The following is a 6,000-nucleotide window of genomic DNA, read 5'->3' on the forward strand; positions in this document are numbered from 1 at the left end:
ATAAAGACATAATTTATTTAAATGGATAAATTGATTTTATGTACAAAAAGTTGGGATACAGAGGGCTTATTCAATTTCCCCTGACTTTTTTCTTTTCTAAACAAAACATTCTTTCCTTATATTGCTGCCAGTTCTTGGTCAGGTCAGAATGTCTATCACATTGCTCTGAATCAATTGCTCTGAATCATTGAGAAGCAACCTTCTTTAGCAACGTTCAGATGAAATGGTATAGTCTGTATGAATACAATTTGAAAAATGACTGAATTGGACCAGATTATCTTTATGGGTCCTTTCAAGAGTCAATGGTCTATCACTCCTTCCTAACATTGTTTCTGGCTATTTTTGTTGTTGTCATTCAAATAGGTATATATTTATATTAAAGTTTGTTGAAGAAACATAACTAGCACACCAAACCAGTGAATTCAAAGATATTATATAATCCCTTTTGAAAGGAATTAGATGATTTAAATGAAAGTATTAAGTAATGGTGGTTGGACATCAGGTGGTACATAGATGGGGCAAGCAATCATGCTGGTAGTACAGGAATAACTGAATCATGGAAAACAGGAACAACTGGAGCCTGCCTGGATCTATCATAGTGATACCTTTTTTTTTAAACTTTTCAATATACATACAGTAAAATTTACTTTTGGCGGTTACAGTTCTTTGAGTTTCTACAGATGTATAGCTTCTTGTAATCACTACCACAGACAGAATACAGAAAAAGTCTAATACTCCAAAGAATCCCCTCATACTACCCCTCTGTATTTATACCCTCACCCTAACTCTAACCCCAGGAAACTACTGATCTATTTTCTATTTCTGTTTTTTTTTTTTTCCTTTTCCAGAACACTGTATAAATAGAATAATACAGTTTGCAATATTTTGAAACTGGCTTCTTTCACTTAGCAAAATAAATTTTAAGATTCATTCATGTTATTCTAAATACCAGTAGTTCATTTCTTTTTATTGGTGGGTAGTGTAACATTGTGTGGATGTACCACAGTTTGTTTGGTCAGTGGCACATTGAAAGACAGTTGAATTGCTTCCAGTTTGGGGTGATTATGAATATAACTGCTATAAACATTCACAAAAAAGTTTTTCCATGAACATAACTTTTTATTTCTCTGAGAAAAATACCTGGAAGTGGAATTACTGGGTCATATTATAAATGTATGTTTAATTTGTAAAATTTATTAGACTTTATTTTTGGCACACTATTAAGTTCACAGCAAAATTAAACAGAAGTTATGGAGATTTCCAATATCCCCTTGACTCTACACATGCATGGCCTCCCTCATGAGTAATAACCCCCACAAGAATGGTATGTTTGTTACAATTGATGAACCTATACTGACACATCATTATCATCCAAAGTCCATAGTTCACATTTGAGTTCACTCTTGGTGTTGTATATGTTTACCATTTTAAGACATTTCCAAACTGTTTTCCAGAATGACTATACCATTTTGCGTTCCTATTAGCAGATTCCCGTTGCTTCACTTGTCAGCCCTTGGTATTATCAGTATTTTTTATTTTAGCCATTGTAATATGTACTTAATGGTTCCTTATTTTGGTTTTAATTTTTGTTTCCTAATGACTAACGATTTTGAGCATCTTTTGTGTGATTTTGAACTCTTTTAACTTTTAATTTTTTTCCAGGATCTTATTGTATTTATTTATTTATAAAATAACTTTATTCTATTATAGTCTGTAATAGTTCCTCAGTCTTGTTTACTTTGATCACTTGGTTAAGTTGGTGTCTGCTAGATGTTTCCACTGTAAGGTTACTGTTTTTCACTTTGTAGTTGGTAAGCATATTGAGGGAGATGCGTTGAGACTATACAAATCCTCAGAGTTTCTTCTCAAACTTTTGCCACTAATTTTAACATCCACTGATGAATCTCACTTTTAATTCTGTGGTGTTTGCCTAATGATGATTCTCTATTTCCCTCTTTCTGTCTACATTAATTAATTGAAATTCTATGGTAAGGAAGAGTTGTCTCTTCTCTTCTATTTATTTATTTGATTACACATTTATATCAGTACTGACTCATGAATAGTTTACTCTATGGGTTGGGTCACAAAAAAAGAACATTAGTAACTTTCATGCAGAAATATTTCACACAACACACTCTGATCACAATACAATAAATCTGAAATTTACTAACAAAAACAAATAAACAAATAAGAGAAAGTCTTTTTCTTGGAAATTTAAAAACCAAGGAGCCAACCTGAAGGAGCCTCTAATTGCCAAAGCCAGAACAATTTGAACAACAAAATTAATAATAATAATAGTAATAATAATAATGGATTTTAACCCATAAAACAAGATAAAACATATAGTCATGAATCAATGCTGATATATATATATATATATATATATATTCAAATAAATAAATGAGAGAGAAGAGACATCTTTTCCTAATAGTAGTATTCCAATTAATTAATGCACACAGAAAAAGAGAAGTAGAGAATCCTTGACTCATACTTTCTTTCATTAAGCTTTTAAAAGATACTGCTCCATTATTGCCTGGTTTTACAAGTTGGTCTTGAAAAGTTTGTTGTCAGTCTAATTCTTTTGCTCTTTAAAATTATTTGTCCTTTTTGCCTGCAGATCTTGAGGATTTTATCTTTATATTTGAAATCTAATAGTTTTACTAGAAAATGCCTCAGAGTTGATCACTCTTTGTTAATTTTCTGAGGTAGCCAGTCAGTCTTTTCAATACATGGAACAGGTCTTTTTATAATTCTGGAAATATTTCTTGGGTTATAGCTTAAATATAGTTCTGCTCTGTTGATTTGTTCTTCCTGCTTCAGGGACTTCACTGATAGGAATATTATTTCTTCTTTGCCTGTTTTCCATTTCCACTACTTTTTCTCCCATCCATTTCAGTTCTTTCTTTATGCCATTTTCTTTGTATGTGCTGTATTCCTGCTTTTCTCTGTTGCCCCTATTAAATTTTCATTTGAGTCTGTTCTTTCATATCTTGTAATTTATTTTTCATTTCTGAGATAATTTTGTATTTTTATTCCATTTCTTTCCTGAATTCAATCAACTTTAAAAAAATTTCTCCTTGTTTATGGTCTATTTATGTTCTTAGTTTCTGAGTTGAAATGTAGATTTACAGTTTTTTTTCTGCTTTATGATTCTTTTCTGAGGACAAATTTCTGTAAAAATTTATTTCCTGATTTTCTGCAAATCCATAGTTCTCTATGGATTTAATTTTCTTCTTGCCCATTTTTTATGATATTGAGGTGTCTTACAAGATTTCTAGCTTAGTGGCACTTTTTTTCTGTCTAGCAAAGGCTGAGTACTTTAATAGGGTTTTTGTTTCTTTGACTCCTTGTTTCTATGGTGGTGGAGGGTTTACGAGTCCTCAGATATTGTGATTATCTGTTGTCTTGCAGGCAAAGCTATTTTTTCCCTTTTATTTCTTTCCCCCCTCATTGTTTAAGTGCCAAGATGCCCTTCTTTCTTCTTTTTTTCTTTTAATCTCCCCCAGTAGCTATGTATTTGGAAGACTATCCCTTTAATCATGTATTCTTCATTAAACTGAGTCTATCTTTTTAAATCATTTGCCTGACCCATTAAATGGTAGGTACTTTGTGATTCCTTTCCTACATCTGTTCTGATGTATTTCCTGCAGTTACTTTTTAAAGTATTTTCATATTTAGGGTGGATTTAATCCCTCTGTCAGTGTCTTCACTTCTGGTGGGCTCCCTCCGAGCCCCTGTCTGCATCCCTCCTTTGTCTCCCTAGCAGTTTATCTTATCTGTCTGACTGTATTCTGCATGTTTCATTTGCTCTCAATGAAAGTGCTGATTCCTAAAATGTAGAGGCTGAGGCTGCTTCTGGTTCTCCTACAGCAGCTCCTGCAGTTCTACGCATAAAGTTAGTAAAGGACTTCTAAAAAGTCTCTTTTGAACTTGTAAAATCTCTTGATTCTAAGAGAACAGATATTCCTTCTATATCTCTACTCTCTGCTGTAAGAAAACTATAACCAATTGAAAATATTGTCCCCTTAGAGTTAACAGAAGCATAGAGTATTGTGCCAGTTTGGGGAGAAAAGTAAATGAGAGATTAGATTGGGTACTGAGTGCTTTGTTTTGATAAAAGCCTAAGAAGATTATTTTCACCTTCTCTCTGCCTGGACCCTAAGTTGGAAGAATAACAAAGAATATCAGAGACAGTTTAGGTGGAGAGCAACTTTAAAAAATGAATCTTCACTGACTTTTATAAGAACTGAGATCTTGGTAACTCATTGGTATTTTCCTGTGCAGTGTCCTAAGTCTCTGCTTGTACAGAGTTGAGAAATCTGAATGTGGAAGAGAAACAATTTTTACAAGTCAAAGTTTTAGAAACATCTTCCAGTCTTTCCTAGGTGATCCCCCGGCCACCATTAAACACTGAACTGCAAAGGGATGAATGGTAAATTTCTGCTGCAAACTCATTTCCCACCAAGCCCCCTGTTTTGAATTCTCATTAGCAAGTCCCACCTCTTTATTCATTCTATTTTTTAAAATACTTAAATCTATACTTCTGAAGTAAGATCAAAGCCAAAAATAAACCAGGAACCCACTCAGGATCAGAGAGTTTTTAAAGCTGTTACTGGCCCAAGTACACGGAATTTAATCTTCTGAAATCTGAAAAGCTGTTAGAATCACAGATAATTTTATCAGCTTTATCCTGGGAAATAAAGCTGGCAGCTCGAACTGTCCGCAGCAAGCTGGGGCTATATCCACCCCTTAACAGTAACTCCAGCACAGGGCTGTTTCACATTCGTAGGTTAAAATAGGCCTCTCTCAAAGTCTAAATGCAGTTGAGCATGCATGCCTGGTGGTAGAATGCTGTATGAACCACCTGGAATTCTCCTACTGTCAGCTGATTTTAGAACAGAAAATTAGGAAAATATTTTTTTCTTTTGTTTGTGATCATACTACCTCTGATTCCAAGTTCAGCCACTACCTTGTAAATAACATGCCTGGGACATAGTTCCCCTCTGTAGTGAATAATATTTGCCCATTAACTGGTAAATTTGTTGACACCTGTTCATTATAATCTCTAAGAGTAAACTCATCTAGCTGGGTGTGAAATGAGTCCTTTCAAATCAAAGAGGTGTGTTCCCAATTTCTCACCCAATAATTTGCTACATCTTATAAATTATAAAATGCTAATAAGTTTAATGTGAGAAGCAGACTCAGTGTCAGTGAATTTCACAAGAGAATAATAACAAAAGTGACATATTCCAGTTAGCCGTTATTTAACAGGTTCTAATTCAGAAGGTTGAAAGGCAGTAATATCACTTAACCATCTATTCTATTCTAGTGATTTTAAGGGGTTTTAAGGGATTGCACAGTTCTCTTTATATTGAAGAGTGAAGTGCTCATGGCAAAAAAGACCAACCTAGAAAAATATTCCAGTTGTGTTACATTCAGATACTTCAGAGATGAACAAGAAAATTGTTATGGACTGAATGTCTGCATCCCCCTCAAATTCATATGTTAAAATTCTAACCCCAATATGATGGTGTTAGGAGGTAGGGCCTTTGCGGGATAATTGGGTCATGAGGTGGAGACCTCATGAATGGGATTCATGTCCTTGACCCTTCAAGGTTCTTTGGTTAAACTGACATGAGACAGATTAACAGGAGAATATCAAACAAAAGTTTAATAACATGTATACATTGGAGAGATCCAGGAAAACTAAGTAACTTGCCCAAATGACTGAAGCCCTCACCTTAAATACCATCTTCAGTTAAAGACAAAAGAGGATTTGGAGAGGGGGTGTAGATGTTTGGAACTTCAAAGGGGAGGAAGGCAGTTGACATGGAGATGGAAAAGTAAGTATCTGGTATCCAAGTGTTTGCTGGGCCAGGCAGAGACAGTGGGACTGTTGATGAATAAGTAATCAGTCCCTGGCTCCTTACACCTCAAATGACAGGCTTTGCTGCATCTGTGAGGACACCTTTGAAAGAGGTCACCGTATTTCTCCAGTAA

This window comes from Balaenoptera musculus, chromosome 2, assembly GCF_009873245.2.
Source record: "Balaenoptera musculus isolate JJ_BM4_2016_0621 chromosome 2, mBalMus1.pri.v3, whole genome shotgun sequence".
Classification (NCBI taxonomy): Eukaryota; Metazoa; Chordata; class Mammalia; order Artiodactyla; family Balaenopteridae; genus Balaenoptera; species Balaenoptera musculus.